This window comes from Anser cygnoides, chromosome 22 (assembly GCF_040182565.1).
Source record: "Anser cygnoides isolate HZ-2024a breed goose chromosome 22, Taihu_goose_T2T_genome, whole genome shotgun sequence".
Classification (NCBI taxonomy): Eukaryota; Metazoa; Chordata; class Aves; order Anseriformes; family Anatidae; genus Anser; species Anser cygnoides.
Window position 1 is genome coordinate 8,849,848 of NC_089894.1, and position 14,442 is coordinate 8,864,289.

The 14,442-nt window shown below is 52.2% G+C and overlaps 1 protein-coding gene and 1 long non-coding RNA gene across 11 annotated transcripts in view; one reads left to right on the top strand and one right to left on the bottom strand.

Moving 5' to 3' along the window:
* Positions 1-14,442, bottom strand: part of HOXB3 (homeobox B3) — a 57,625-nt gene that overhangs the window by 9,798 nt on the left and 33,385 nt on the right. For 2 of the 10 annotated variants that reach the window (XM_066981759.1, XM_066981756.1), the window contains exon 1: positions 5,140-5,852. The exons of 6 other annotated variants lie outside the window; for them this stretch is intronic. The gene's annotated coding sequence lies outside the window, so the exon portion shown is untranslated. Of the gene's footprint in view, positions 1-1,541; positions 2,427-5,139; positions 5,853-10,978; positions 14,441-14,442 lie in introns of those variants that run through there. 2 more of the 10 variants (XM_066981757.1, XM_066981755.1) reach the window with 2 other exon arrangements.
* On the top strand, positions 2,195-3,748 carry LOC136786825 (uncharacterized). The gene is made up of 2 exons (XR_010826285.1): positions 2,195-2,288; positions 2,943-3,748. It is a non-coding gene; the product is annotated as an uncharacterized lncRNA (long non-coding RNA).

Sequence of the window (14,442 nt, forward strand, 5' to 3'; positions counted from 1 at the left end):
ACGGGGCTTTTGAGGTTTATTGCCGTAAAACCCCGATGCGGCCGCCTGGCTGCCCCCGCTCCCCCGCCGCCCCCGCGGGACCGGCCGCCGGGGGCCGCGCTGGCGAAACTGGCGGCGGGGCCGGGGGGGTCCAGGAGGCGGCGGGGCCGGGGGGCTCGGGGTTAAGCACAGGCGGTTAATTAGCTCCGAGTCCAAGGACAGGAAACATCGCGGAAAGCACGAGGCCGCTTTCCTGAAGGACTGGGGATTAGGAGGGGGGCCGGGGGGGCCTGTTCTTTCCCGCACTCCAGTTTGGTCGGAGGATCGCCACGAAGGGGGGGGGGATGCTTTATGGTGTCCGAGGACACCGCTCGCACAGCAGAGATTTGGTATCAGAATTAACGATATCAAGCCGTAACGTTTTTATAGCCACACCGAGATTTACCGCCGCCACGTTCGCAGGAAGGACTCAGAGAGGGAAAAGAAGGGAAGAAAGAAAAAGCAATCTCATTTAAAAATATTTTCGTTTTGGGAAACATTCAGTCGCTTTAATAATCCCGTTTCCGTTCTGTATGTTGATGTTATTAATCTTAAATAAAAATGTTCCCCTCACACCCCCACTCTGCTTGTGACAGCATCCCCGAGTCCATAAATCACCCGCGGATGCTCGTGACCTTCTCTAGTCGGCGGCCCATAGCTGTATTTTTATTAGTATTATTATTACATGAGCGCACACTTTAATACACAGCTTTGGCAATATTCCACTTACATCACAACCTTCCCCGGTTAACTGGGGCTTTTCAGTTGCCTCTGAAGAGTACACACAGAAATTTGTGAAGAGGAAAAAAAAAAAGAAAGAAAGAAAAAAAAAAACCACCACCCTTTCTGCGTTGTGAACTCAGCAAACGAAATCTGAGTCTCGGCAAGTTCCTCCCACGCCGGGCCCGGGAGAAGAGGGCAGACCGAGAGGAGGTGGAGAAAAGAGGAAAATCGCGTTTATTTGGAGTGGTTGCAGGAGGGAGGAGGGGAAAAGAGAAACAAACAAACAAACAAAAAAGATTTGGCGTAAATAACGGCTCCGGGGGCGGGGACCTGTTTGTTTTTCATTGTTTTTAATTTATTCCCTTGCAGTAAAGGCAGGAGAGCGACGGATGGAGCGAGTTTTTCCCCCGATGTTCTTTGTTTTGTTTGGGGGGCTTTGCTCTATCTGCTTTGCATTAATTTCTCTCTCAGAGGCGGTGCGGATCCCACCCAGCCCCTGCTCGGCCCTCACCGGGGCAGGGTGGAGGCCCCCGCGGCACCCACCGCCTCCCCGGGGGCTGCTCAGCCGCCCTCGGTCCTTTTGCTTTTGGTCTAAAGGAGTCTGGGTTTCCTCGCTCCCGTTCCTCAAACAGAGAGCCCGAGGGAGGGGGGAGTTACGGAAGGTCCAGGACCTCCTGAAACCCCAAACAGAAGCCAGCCCGGATAAGAAATCAAAATGAACCTGAGTGAGCAGTGTTTTTTCCTTGACAGATTAGACCTTTTTCTCCCCGTGACCTTTGCTTAGAGGAGCAATAACTCACCAGGTTAACGATCGCTCAGCGGAAGTGCTTTTGAATTGTCTCCAAAAAACAACAAAACAAACCAAAGCCCGGCCCCGCGCCGCTCCCAGGCTGCTGTGAGGTGGGTGCCCGGCACCCCCGCACCCCCGGCAGCCCCGCAGCCCCCCGCAGCCCCCCGCAGCCTCTCGCATCCCCGCACCACCCCTCTCCCGCCCCGTCGCCAAAACCTGAGGCGGGGTCGGGACGGGGTCGGGGCGGGGCGGGTTTGGGGTGCGCGAGGCAGGCGGGCTGCGGTTCCAGCGGGTGCACAGGGGTGTCTGGGGAGCGGCTCACCGGAGGCGGGCTGGGAATCACCATCCCCGCTTTTCTTCTCCACCCCCACTCCAAATGCCAAAATAATAGCTTGAATTATGTGCTCACGTGACTGGGACGCGTCAACCTTTTCCCTATTTTATACAGAATTGGTAAATGACCGGCTCCCCCTCCAGTCGCACAAATTCCCCCATCAGCAAATTTCCCAAACTTCCCAGGCAGCCGATGCCCCTTGCTCCCTGCCGCCGCAGCTGGGACTGGCCTGGGTTTGGGGAGCTCCAGCTGCTCGTTCTTCTCTCTCTCTCGCTTGCTCTCTTTAATTCTACACACACCCCCGCCCCCCTTTTAATCTTTTGTCCTGAAGGCGAAGGAGACGAACAAACACTAACGAGGAAAGCGACCGCAACAACCACCGCTCCCAAAGCCTCGGCGTCCAGCCAAACGGCGAAGACGACGGTGACAGAGGGAAACACCGGGGTTAGGGGACAGGAGAAGCGGAGGGGGCTTCTCTGCCTTGCCGGCGGCGGGGCAGCGCTCGGAGGCCTTGGGGACGGGCTCCTCGCCCCTAGTCCAGGCTGCCCACCCCCCCCCACCCCCCCCGAAAGAAAGAAAGAAAGAAAGAAAGAAAGAAAGAAAGAAAGAAAGAAAGAAAGAAAGAAAGAAAGAAAGAAAGAAAGAAAGAAAGAAAGAAAGAAGAAGAAAGAAAGAAAGAAAGAAAGAAAGAAAGAAAGAAAGAAAGAAAGAAGAAAGAAAGAAAGAGGATTTGAGGATTCAAAACTTTTCTCCCACTGCCCTTCCTTCGCCTCCCAGGAGGTCCAGGCACCCACGCTACCACCGTGGTTGCTTCTTTGAGAAAAGGAAGAAATTTGGTTATTTTTGCAGTGGTACTCGCCTGAATCCGGGACCTGGCTGTCGCTGGAAGACGGCCTGAGCATGGGGAGAAGGAACCTGGGAGAAGAAATAAGCTCCATTTTACCTGTTTTCAAGTGATAATTCACAAAGACTAACAGTTTTTGAGCAGGGAGTCTCAGGAGAGGGAGAAAGAAGAGCTGTTAATAAATTATATTTCTCTGTTTTGTGATGTTTTCACCGAATATTTATCTTCTGTAGGGAACCATAAGGATACCACCGAGTCCCGCATTCTACCCTCAGTGTACATCTCTGCAATCGCCCCACAGACGGCCACCAATGGGCACAGAGGAGAGCCACTGCCCTTTGCTAAAATCCTCTCTTACGGTACGGGTATTTGGTCTGTCAAACTTATCACCATATCAAAGGGCTCCCTTCTTTCCCGGGTTCTTAGTTAATTTTTAATTAGGAGGGAAAGCTTTGGGAACAACAATGTTTAACACAGCAGAGGACAGGCAGATGGAAGAGGAGGTTTTAAATCCTATTTCTAACACGGATGCGAGCAAGTCTGGCTGAGCCGGGATGCACCTCGCTGCAACGCACGTGTTTTTTCCCAGAAATATCACATCCCGACGCCCCCAAGCCCCTGGGCAGAGCGGACAACCTAGCTAAGGGAACAACCCGAAGAAGCCCAGCTGCTCGATGTTCATCCACCCAGAAGAGCCTCGTTTCGGTGCTCCCGGATTTCGCCCTTGCTGTAAAATGCCACAAAGAGGAACTGAGCTTCCAGCTCCCCCCCACCTCGCCACGCCAGGGCTCAGATCCCCCACGCTGCAATAAGTCGTTTTTAGGGAGAGTGGGAGAAAAGAAAGATAGAAGTGTGGAAAAATACTCCCCCACCCAAATCTTCTGTCCCAAAAGAGGAGAAGTGGGAGCACCAACAACATACAGATCTATATGGCTAGATTTCAGAAAGTGTCCATTAATATCAATTTACTTCAATGAAAACTTTGCTTCTTCATGAAGTTGATGATTTATGATAAAATCAATTAAATTACAGCCACTTAGGGCCTGCGGTTTCTTCTCAGATTTCATTCGCCAACAGATCAAGCGCTTGGTAAAAAAAAAAAATCAAGTTTAGCTGGAGGCGAGTAAAGATAATTCTGAAGCTGAGGAAATTTAATGCAAAGCAATTTTCAGGGAAAAAAAAAAAAAAACACAGACGCTTGTGTATCCAAGCTCATGCTCTCTGCCAATATACCAGTTCGCCTCGGGAAATATTAGACACTGAGTCAAAACTTTTCCAGTTTCACAATGTATGAGGACATTTTTAGAACTGGCAACTTGTCCAGGGGACTGAGTTATTATCTTGTTCTAAATGGAAAGGAACCAAAGGAGAACAGAGAGCGCACACACGTATATATTTAGAAAACTTTCTGCGTTTAATTCGATTTCTCCCTCTCTCTTCCACCTCCCCTCCTCCCTCCCCATGCAACCGATTTTATTGTCTCACTCTTAAAATGAAATCGGGAGCTCACGGCGTGGGGGAAGAGCGGGGGGGGGGGCGAGGGGGGGGAAGGATTTTTGAGCCAGAAACGAACAGCGCAAGTCCGCAGACCACTGCACTCAATATTCCCACGCGAAAATTCGCCCTCCCGAGCGTTTCCTTTTCAATTATAGAAATTGCATTTGAGCGAAATGAAACATTTTCGGACACCTCTCTCCCCAGACCAAAAAAAACTTTGCCTCTTTTTAAAAGCCTGATATTTTTGGGCTCCGCGAGTAGGTCGGACTCCCCGAATAGCCACCTCTTCTATGACAAATGTTTGAGTCTTACCCATTTCGGTCAAATGCACTGGACGGCTAAAAGGACGAGCAGCTCAACTACCCAGACGTTTGGTGGTCACATCTGGCCCCTACAACCAGACCTGGAGAGGGAAACCCCGCTATGGACATACACAGAGCTTGGGATTATTTATTTATTTATTTATTTATTTATTTATTTATTAGAAGCCGTTGTAATTAGGGTCTGCTTCAAGTAAACAAAAACCTCTGTGGGGCCATAAATCACCATCACATACATTCTTCAGCTTAACACCCCGCTTTTCCAATGGGCTTTTGTAGTTTCTTTTTCAAACGAGGGAGGTGCTAAAATTTTAACAAATGTGTCCCGGACAAACTTCACGGGTAAACACGCACTTGGAAAGAAACAGTTTGTGCCCGGTCTCGGTTATGGACCGTGCGAGATAATTTTTGCTCAGCTTCAGCTTCCCCAGTCCTGCTCCCGAGGCATCAGTCTTAATTTGTTACCAGGAGAAAGTCGGCTATAGCTCATGATGGCCGGTGGAGAAGCCTGTCAAAGCCTTCGGAGCATTAATTATATCTCACAGCGTCGGAGCTGAGAAGGTAGGAAAGGCAGAGCTGCACCATTCTTTTATTCATTTTTTTAACTTCTTACCTGCGTTACTGTTCAACCCAGGACATCAAGAAGGAGTAGCGAGGCCGGATCAGGGTGGTGCGAATTCACAACTGAAGCAGCCAAATTATGAAGAAAAGAAACTACTTTATTGCACCCCGGTGGATCTTGCTGACAGCTTGCTCGGACGCGATTTTTTTTTTTTTTTCTCCGAAGAAGCTTTGATTTTTTTGGACTCTCTCGATTCAAATGGAACTGACTTGACGTGGAGAAAACCAGAAAGTCTTCCAAAACAGCTTAAAGTATTGCAAGGATACGGCCCCTTTGCAGAGATACCGAGCGGAGGGGGATGAAATGGGGGTGTCGGGAGGGGCAGTTTGCGCTCACATTCCCCTTAAAAAAAAAAAAAAAAAAAAAGCCCCCAAACCTCCCCCACTCACGAATCCGTGGTATCTATCTGGAAAGCTGTTTCTCTTTATAAAGACTTAAAATGTTGCAAGACTGTTATAATACTGAGTGACAAGGGGTGCTGGAGAGAAGGGAACCAAATGGATTCTGGTTTTTAGAGCCAGTAGGAATTGGCCAGCCTTCAATGTCAGGATTCAAAATTGATTCCATATGTCTTGTCCCGGGAAAGGGAAGAAACGAATGAAGAAAAGAAAGAAAGAAAGAAAGAAAGAAAGAAAGAAAGAAAGAAAGAAAGAAAGAAAGAAAGAAAGAAAGAAAGAAAGAAAGAAAGAAAGAAAGAAAGAAAGAAAGAAAGAAAGAAAGAAAGAAAGAAAGAAAGAAAGAAAGACTCGATGGGCTTTGCATAACTTTTACCCTCCCCCTTCTGCCTCTTTCTTTCTTTCTTTCTTTCTTTCTTTCTTTCTTTCTTTCTTTCTTTCTTTCTTTCTTTCTTTCTTTCTTTCTTTCTTTCTTTCTTTCTTTCTTTCTTTCTTTCTTTCTCTCTCTCTCTCCTCTTCTCTTCCCTTCTCTTCCCTTCTCTTCCCTTCTCTCCCCTTCTCTTCCCTCCCCTCCCCTCCCCACCCCTCCCCTCCCCACCCCTCCCCTCCTCTCCCCTCCTCTCCTCTCCCCTCCCCTCCCCTCCCCTCCCCTCCCCTCCCTCCCCTCCCCTCCCCTCCCCTCTCTTCTCTTCTCTTCTCTTCTCTTCTCTTCTCTTCTCTTCTCTTCTCTTCTCTTCTCTTCTCTTCTCTTCTCTTCTCTTCTCTTCTCTTCTCTTCTCTTCTCTTCTCTTCTCTTCTCTTCTCTTCTCTTCTCTTCTCTTCTCTTCTCTCTTCTCTTCTCTTCTCTTCTCTTCTCTTCTCTTCTCTCTTCTCTTTTTCTTTTCTCCCACCAACCCTTCCCATTAGCACCCGGGTAAATACCCCGCCTTTAAGCCTTGCCCTTTGCCAGGTAATATTGTTGACTCTCGCGTCTGCACCTCAGAGGGAGAGGTGACAGCAGCAACAAAACAGACCCTGGAGGTTATTTTTAGACTCGACTCTGCCCGGGGAGAGGAAATACGGATCGGGCTGCTGGTGGAAGGGGGAAGCGTGACATTGAGCGGCGTCGGCTCCGAAGCCGGGGGGGTGCGGGGGGGGTGTGGGGGTCAAACCCTCCCCACGAAACCCCCCACCCATGCCGGGCAGAGGCGAGCGGCCGGAGCCCGGACCCGAGGCAGGTGGCGGGGCCCGCAGGCTCCGAGCGCTGCGGTGCTGCCGGCGCCCCGGGGCGGCGGGAGCGGGAGCTGGGGCGGGCGGCCGGTCCCTTTCCCCGTCCCCACAAGCCGAGAGGCTGCGGTCTGCCATCCCCTACTGATCTCACCGGGACGTGCTCGGAGAGAATTTGACCCGAAGGTTTTCAGGCTTCTCTCCTGACCTCTAGATACCGCTGCCAATAAAGCACTGATATATTTCGCATTGAGTCGGACATCAAAAGGAGACAAAATAGCAACGAGAGGGAATTTCTTCTTAACCCCTACCCTCATATCCATGCTAAAAAAAAAAAAAAAGAGTCAAATCTCCACCATCGCCTCTGATTTATAGCCTTCCTTTTCAAATGGGTCGGTTACACACGGTGAAGTGTTGAAAAGTGGTTATTGACTTTTATTTCTTTCGTCTCCCCCCTTTCTTTTCTCCCTCCTCCCGCCAAAGTGTGAGAGAGAGAAAACTTCAAAGGAAACCATCACCGTTTCCAGACTTTTGCCTATTTCAGTGAAAAGCGAGCAGATTTTCCCTACTGTCTTGTCTGCCCGTGAAGCGTGCTCGCCTCCCTTTTTACATAGTAAAATGAAGCATAATTGGCATCAGCTCCGCGACCTCTCCCGCGGTTTCTCGGGCCTGCCTCGCAGCTGGATTTCGGCTGATGCCGGTTCTGCGCTGCCCTGCGACGCTTGGCTTCAGCAGCGGCATCCGCGCAGAGAAGCGGCCCGGGACCCCCCGCCGCCGGTGCCGGGCCGCCGCTGCCCTCGCCCCCCGCGAGAAGGCGCCGCGCGCCCCCGCCGCCGCTCCGCGCCCGCCCCGCAGGTTTCTGCGCTCCGCTATTGCTCTGCTCTGCTCCGCTTACTGCCGTGCAGCTCTCGCCCTCCGCAAGGCTTTGATCTTAAATAACTCTCTCCTACCGCCCGCCATAAATTATGAATTAAGGTGATGTTGACTCATATTTACAACGTTAATAGCTTCCTCTCTGGGAAAAGATGGGGTATGTCTGGCCGAGACGGGAAGGGAGGGAGGTTTCTTTGGGGATGAGATGTGAGAAACACGGATTCGCAGCGCTGATAGACCAGGAACTTCTGAAGAGGTGACAGGCAAGGAGGAAAGCATATTGCACAGAAATTAATGAAACAGCCCTTGGTTGAGCTACTTGAAATAGCTTATTATCTCCTCCCGTCTCTTGAATATTATTTCTACCATTTGTAACTATAAAGCCCAACAGCTACTTTCTATAAAACTCGCTTTCAACAACTTAATAAAGAAACTGTGGTAAGGAACGATTTGCTCGCTGTGGTTGTGGGCCTGGGGAAGCTTCCAGCAGGGCAGCTGCTGGGCGGCGAGAGGCGGTGCTGAGCGGTGCTGAGAGGGGGCACCCCGCTGCCCTTCCCTCGGGCCTCCGCTAAAGGCGGCGGGGAGAAATTTCTTTTGGCGGAGGAGGCTGGGGCTGGCATGGGTGCAGGGAGCAGCGGGGAGCCCTGAGCCGTGGGGTGTCGTCCCAGTCTCGATCCCTTGCCAAGGGCTGTTTTGCACCACCCAAACGCCCCAGCTCCCACCTACAACCCCCGGCCCGGGGCGGGCAGGGCTGTTAGAGCTCTGCTTTCCACCCGCCCAGCTCGGATCCCATCCTGGATCTGGGCTCCCCTCCTGTGCTTGGGTATTCCCTGGGTCTGGGGTGCCTTGCAAGGTTTGAGGCTTTTCTCCCGGGTTCGGGGGTCCCGTCCCCGCCTTGGTCTGCTCTTCTGGGGCTCCTGATCCGGGTCTGGGGCTTTTCACTGAGCGCCCGGGATCCTATCCCGGCTCTGCGTCTATTAATCGGGCTCTGAGGCTCTTACTCAGGGTCTGCGGCCTTTGAGGCCATATTTAGGGTCTGGGGCTGTCCTCCCGGGCCAGGGAGGCGGCTTGTCCCCACCACGGGTTCCGCCAGAGCGACAAGGCAGCACCCGGCCGCCCCATCTCCTGACGTCTGATTATTGAAGGGCGACACTCGCACAATGGCGGCCGGCCCGGGGCTCAAGAAAGCCCCGGTATTGATTTAGACGGGGCGGCCGCCCAGGGCGGGGGCTGCGGGTGGTTCCCCCGCTCCGAGCCCGCAGCCGCCCCCCGCGAGGTGCCAATTTCTCACGCTCAACATCCCAAGCCTCCAGGAAACAAACAAATAGAAAAAGACAAAGAAAAAAAAAAGGCAACAAACCAAACCAAAATGTCACCGACTAAAATAAGGGGGGGGGGGGGAACCGGGGCGGGGGGGGGGGAGGATGTCTGCATCCATTTGAAGCCGACAATTTAAACTAATACGGAGCATGACAGAGAATGATGCTGCATTTCTGGCTCAGTCACCGTCCCTGGATCTCCTTTAATATTTAATGAAAGTCGCTGGGTTGCTCTAATTTTGCTACATAAAGGTTTACACTAGCAGACAGAGTTAAATATCCCCACTCGTGTGGTGCTAGACTTGGCTGGTGAGCAGGGAGGAGGAAAGGGAAGAGAAGAGAAGAGAAGGGAAGGGAAGGGAAGGGAAGGGAAGCAGGGGGGAAAAGCGGTGAATTCTCATCTGAGAATCCGGTGTGAACATTTAATCTTTGCTCCTGTTGTCAGTTTTATTGACTCCTCGCATGCTGGAGCTTGTAAAATATTTAAAACCGCGATCTCTCACTTCCTCCTTCCCTTTCAACACTCCCGGTTAGGACCAATTTGGTCCAGTCCGGAGATGGGAAGGGAGGGCAGTGCGTGGCTCCTGACATCCCACTTTCCGCGGAGGTTGCGTTCCTCGCGCTGACATTAAGGCAGGCAGTAGTGCCCCCGGTTTGGGACACGCACCGTATCCCCACGGCTTCAGCTTCGCTACCGTAACTCAGCGGCTTTAAAGGAATTTCCCTGTTACAGTCCAGCTATGCTTTGCATAGCAATCGTTAAAAAGGTAACAGCTGCCAGCCAGGTTCTGCTACCATTTAAGCTTATTTCTACTGCTATTACTCCTTGGAGCTGTGCTTTTACTGAGGTAGATAACAGGTTTGGATTCCTAAATATAAAGCATTCCTTGGAGCACCTTCTCCAACTTTCATCGTAAGAACATTATTCTCTATTTCTTCATCCATCACCGTCACAGCCTTAGCGAGATCAGGGCTCTAGAAAGCCACGCACAGTTATCCGCCTGCTGTAAAAGAACAACGAACTACCCGCAACGAGTCGGTTCCCCTTTCCCTTGCTATCAGCGGTGGGTGGCTGGAAGGACCCGAGGCGAGCCGCCTCTGACGGGGTCCGCCGGCAGCGCCCCGCTTGCCGCAGCCCCATTGTGCCGGGTCTCCGGGCCAACTCCCTCTCCTGCCTGAGACCACGTTTGTATCTCTCTTGGAAGCAGCTAACTTCGGGCTTCCCGACGCAATTTCATTTTCGCCTTTTAAGCCCTATTTCTGTGTTTGATTTAAAGTGGGACACCTCCAGAAGTTGCCTTGCTTTGCTAAAGCAACCTGTGCCTGTTTCCAGCGAGGAAACCCTTCTGCCGGGGACGGGAGGAAGAAACTGGGAGAAAGTGGGAAGAAAATGAGTTATCGTTGATAAAAGGATGCTGTAACGCAAGACTCCGCACTGTAATTTTTATATTAAGGTCGTGCTCTTTTACTAGGTTTATATGCCAATGAGGCGTTCCCGGTTTACCAAATTTATACAAATCTTTCCTTAATTGGTAATCACAGATGCTGTAATTTAAGACCCCCAGCTACAGAGCTTTCATATTAGCTGCTGATCTATTACTGTAAATCGTCTGAAATAATCAACTCCAGGGAGTGGGGTAGAGAGAGATCCTCGCTCTAAAATATCATCGCTTGCACATCATTTTCACTCGAGAAATGATTTATCTTGGACACCACTATAAACAACACAACTCTCTCACAAACACACACACAATGGCAGCCGCACTGCTGCTGACATGTTTATTGTAATAAATCAAGAAAGGGAGAAAAAAGGTTGTGAGGAGAGAGAGAGGGAGAGGGAGAGAGAGAGAGGAATATTCCTAAAAATATCAATGAAATGCCTCGATGGGTATAAACACACATACCACCATGTGAAGAGAAATGGGAGGAAATGAAGACGGCTATTTGTCACATTTTACGACAATAACATTAATAACAAACAATAAATTTACATGGACATATAGACACGCTAGGAATTGGGAAGCCCCTGCTACTTACAATAATCCAGCCCTCGGCGTGGCTTCGTGGTTCCTGAGAATTGTTTTATTGCAGACTCCTCTCCCTCTCCCTCTCTCCCTCTCTCCTCCTCTCCCCCTTTCTCTCTCTCTCTCTCTCCCCCTCTCTTTCTCTCTCTTTTTTTTCCCCTCAGCTATAGGCTTGTTTTTTAAAGGACAGTTGAATTTCACGTCAGACACAAGGAGACCATGTCTGCGATTTTCCTGACGAATACATATCTATTCTGCAACCTCTGCATTAATTATTTAATGAATCACGTGATAGGGAAGGGGGAAGGGGGTCTTTCAGTTTCATACTCAAAGGACCACTGTGACCTTCCACCGGAACAGTATTTTTTTAACTAAGTTTCGAACTGAGCGAAGCTTTCCTAGAGCTGCAGACACCTCCCCTGTCCACGGCTGTTGCACGGCTGCCTGGCACAGCCGCGCGAGCATGTGATGTGTGGGGCACGCGGCAATCGACTCTCATCCGCTTCCCTAGTAAAGGTCTGCGGTTTAGGTTTATTTCCCCCGCTTGTCTCCTGCCTGAAGTTGAGAGCATTTGAACACTTCTCTAAACCTTTCCTGGACCTTCCTCTAAACCTTTCCTGGCTTGCTGGACCGTAGCTCAGCTAAGCAACACCGTGCTTTTTGTGTTTCCTTTCCTTTTCTTTTTTCCCAACACCGAGATTTTTACTCATCTTGTGCTGAATAGCACAACTGTTTTGGAGCCGAAAACAGCTGAGAATATTTATGCTCCTGGTACCATGTTTTAAAGAGCTCACCATTTCCTCCGCCTCACTGCCAGGCCTTTTCTCCCTGCTGCTGTTATTGTTTGGCCAGCATTTGAAAAAAAAAAAAAAAAAAAGAAATTGTGACTCTGAAGAGAGCTGCCAGCTACAAGATCCTGAAAAAGCCTGAACAACAAAGGCAGCCGCCGGGAGCAGCCGCCGAGCAGCCGCGGAGCCCTGGCACCGGCCGCCTGCTCGGTGCGGGGCCAACGCGCGGCCCCGGCGGCTCTGCGCGGCCACGGGAAGCGGCTCCGGGGCCGCCTCCCGGGGGAGGGCAGCAGCGGGACACCGGGGGCCCTGCGCTGTGTCCCCGCCGCCCGGGTCCCCCAGGAGGGGGGCAGAGCCCTCGCCGCAGCCCCTCACGCGCCCCGGCAGCCCCCGGCGGGGCGGCTGTACTGGGAGCTGCCGTGCTCCCTCCCTCTTCGCAGGACGGTTGAAGCTTGAAGGGAACTCGTATTAAAAGTGGACATTAATTTAAAAGCCTAGAAGCGGGTTTTCACCAGTTAAGCCGACCGTGGGGAGAAGGGGACGAGAGCCTTGGCTCTCCCCCGCTGCAAAGCAGTGAGCGAGGCAGCGCTTCGTTTTCAAAAGCCCTCGATTATTTCTTAATCGATTTTATCGAGTGGAAGAGGTTGTAGGGAGATAGCGTTTGGCTCAAAGTGTGGGAGGAACGGGGAAAAAATCCGATTAAAGGGAGATGGAGGGGTCCCACGAGGGAGGAAACTCTTGGGGAACAGGAGGTTTATATGGGAACTTCAGGTCGATTCAGAAGCCGCAACTTCAGCTTCACGCAATCACTTTTTTTTTTTTCCTCCCCTTTAGTCATAAAATGAAGCGTCCCTACGACTGGAATCCGGTTAAAAAAAATAAATAATAAACCTCACAACAACACAACAGACCTAGGCAAGGCAGCAAACGGGGCAGATACCCCCCTCCGCACCTCCTCTAGCATTTTTGGGTTTGTTTCATGCAAAAGAATCACCCATTCGTTTTTTAAAGCCCCCAGTTCAAAGGGTCGGAAACACGGCCATAAACAGCGGCTTCACCCTCCGAGGTGCCGTGATCAAAGCCGTTTTCTTTCTAAAGATAAAATGAACGTTTATATAGTGAGAAAGCGAGATTGATTTACAGATTTAAACACGCCGTTCTTATTGCGCATCATAAATCTGTCAGAGGGGCTGAGAACCCCCGGCACGGCTCTCGGAGCGCAGCCGTTTTAAAGAGCCCCGTGCCGCACCTGGGCGGGAGCGGCCCCGCTTTCCTGCGCGCGTCCCTCTTTGTGATGGTTTCCTCGGTTTCCCTTGTCTCCGATAACTGCATCTCGGTGGGCCGTAGGGGCTGCCGTACGTGATTTCGCTCTCCCGCAGGACCCGTTTTTGTCCGGTTTGGGGACCAAGAGAAAACAAAGGGGTTCCGCATCCCGGCCTCGGGAGCGCCGGGGGCAGTGGCGGGGGCGGGGGCGGGAGGGGGGGGGAAGCGGGGACGCTCGGAAACAAAGGAATTTCTGAAAATGAGACGCGAGATGCGACGCCGGACGAGGAAACTGTCCGCGGCGGGTTAGGGGGTGCCTCGGCTTTGATTTCACGTTTCTTTTCCCCCAAGTTATTTTTGTAAAGCAATCAACAGTCAGCTGTGCAAAGCCAAACTACAGTCCCACCCCAGCTTCCCAAAGGCCTTCCCCCCCTCTCCTTCTCTCTTCCTCTCTTACAAAGAAGCAGACAAACAAGCAAACGCCGAGGGCTTTCAGCCCTTTGAAGTGAAGTCGCGAGAAATAAGGGAAAGCTTTGCCTTTGGGCCTGGGCTCGGAACGACGGCGCTTCTACCGCGATACGCAGCAGCGCAGCACCCCGAGCCCTCCCTGCGCTCGTTCGCTCGCCGCCTGCTCCCGGCGGGGCTCGCCCAGGGGCCGGGGGCGCCCGGGGCGCTGCGGGGCCGGTCGGGGCCGGCGAGCTCCGCACACGCGGGGTTTTGCTGTGCCCCGGCCGCTCCGGGCTGGGGAGGTTGCCCCGCACAATGTCCAGCCCCGGAGAGGTCAAGGGGCTTGCGAGGTCAGTCCCTGGCTATAATACACAGCTAATCGCCTAGAAAACGTGTCCTCTGCGTGAACCCTCTCCCCCGATCGGCGCTGGCAAGAGCTGGCTTTTGCCTCCCCGATTTTCGCTCCCTCCTTCGCCGCCGCACCCCCGCACCGCGCGGGCCGGGGCAGCACCCGCGGAGCAGCAGCACCCCCGTGGCGCCGGCACTCCTGGGCCGCCCCGGGACCCCCGCACCCCCGGCACGAGAACGCGCCCCGGTGCCCTGCGTAGCCCCAGCTCCTCTGGGACGTTCCGCGAAGCCCTCCCAAAGCGGCCCGTGCCCAGAGAGGTCTTGTTCGGGAGGGAGGGGGGGGGCGAGGAAAAAAGGGGGCATCTCCCCAAACCCCAAAGGGGGGACACGGCGCCGCGGCCCGAAACACGCACAGCCCAACGTCGAGGAGAAAAATCCTCTCGCTACAAGGAGCCCGCCTGCAAATTTTCTCTGCTTGCTCCCCTCTCTCACATCGGTCAAAATGAAATGAGAAAACAGAAGGAAAACCCCGCACAAGCATTCACGTGTTGTTTTTCTTTCTGACCTTTTTTTTTTTAACCTTTTTTTTTTTTTCCCGAACTTTCTCGTGAGACGAGGCAATTAAACGATC